Raw genomic sequence first — 1,497 nt, forward strand, 5'->3', positions numbered from 1 at the left:
ATGTAATAGAAATGGTGAGACTGAAGGTATTGTGAATGTACATGTCACTGAAAATATATTTACATAATTCTGTGTGCTTGAAATATTAATTTCATGTCACAGAATTTCAAATGCAATCACCATCTCATTTTAGAAGGAAACAGAAAAGGAGAATCACACCTCTCATTTTTGTGTAAACTGAGTAAGATATGGCATTGAGGAAGAGATGCCTACTAACACATTAAAAAAAACACGCAAACAGAACAGCATGTGCCACGCTCACTAGTCTACCCGAGTAGGTCTACAGTATCAGGGTTAAAAGCCTGATCATGGACAAGAAGCATTATGACTTCAAAGGGAGTTTGTGCCTCCTAGGTATTCAGTCAGTCGTTGGCATCTCCTAACTCAGATGTGTTCCAGATTGGTCTCTGCTAAGTCTGTGGAGAGATCTACATGCTTTCTTCATTCAGGCATAAGGTGCCCTAAGAAATATTTCATTGTAGCCAAACTAAATTGAACAATGCTTCCCACCCAGCCCCAACAATGTTCCAACTAATCCTAATCAGTGCTGGGCTGACTCTCGGCCTGGAATTTCTCAAGGGTGTTTCCTATTCAGACAGATTGCCTCCAGAGAGGGGAAAAGGTCAGGCATTAAAGTTTACTGACAACAAATGGCAAACTATTTCACATATTAGAGAGAAGTAGGTCGGCTCCCCTGGCAAATTGGGAGTCTGTTAGAAATGTTCCCAGGAATCACTCCCAGGGCTAAAGTAATGTATTATTCATGAGAGGTTAGCTAGAAAGAGACCCCCTGTTGCATACTTCTGACAGCCTAGAAGAATTAGATAGTTGGGTGTTTGCTTAGGGCTGCCAAGGTAGCCCAGTGGGAAGGAGTACTTCCAAAGAAATCATTTACAGCTGGCTGTTTGATCTACTGTCTTTGATGTGACAGCTACCTGCCTGCGTGATCTCTGACATTCGCCCTGTTTCTGTATACTATATAAGCCTGATTCTTATTTTGTGAAAATACATTCAGATAACACACTTCTTATGTTGTTTCTGTCACCGCCGAATCCCTTGCCCACCTGGCCAGAACTTTCATCACCCTGCGGAACAAGGGCTCCCTGAAAGAAACCCTAGTCCATGGCAGCTGGTGCTCAACATGGTGGCTTTGGCCAGGTAAGCTATCTCTTACTTTCTTCTCTTTTTCTTCTATTAATTTTTCCATTAGGCAAGGGATAGGCCCTCACTAGGGTGCCACAGGCCGCTGATAGTTTATCAGTTATTGGTGAGTACCTTAATATCATGGAGCAATCAGAATCTAAAGGAAAAAGGTTCTTTCTGTCGGTTTTCAAGCACATGTTATTGGGTCAGGGCTTAAAAGTCTCAGATAAATTTTGTACTAAAGATCAGCCCTTGGTTTCCGGAGGAGGGAAGCCTGACATTAGAAGATTGGAAGTGAGTAGGTAAAGATATGAAGAAGTTTCATAAAAAGAATTCATCTAGAGAAATTCCTAT

Source organism: Mastomys coucha, unplaced genomic scaffold (assembly GCF_008632895.1).
Source record: "Mastomys coucha isolate ucsf_1 unplaced genomic scaffold, UCSF_Mcou_1 pScaffold3, whole genome shotgun sequence".
In the NCBI taxonomy this organism is placed as follows: Eukaryota; Metazoa; Chordata; class Mammalia; order Rodentia; family Muridae; genus Mastomys; species Mastomys coucha.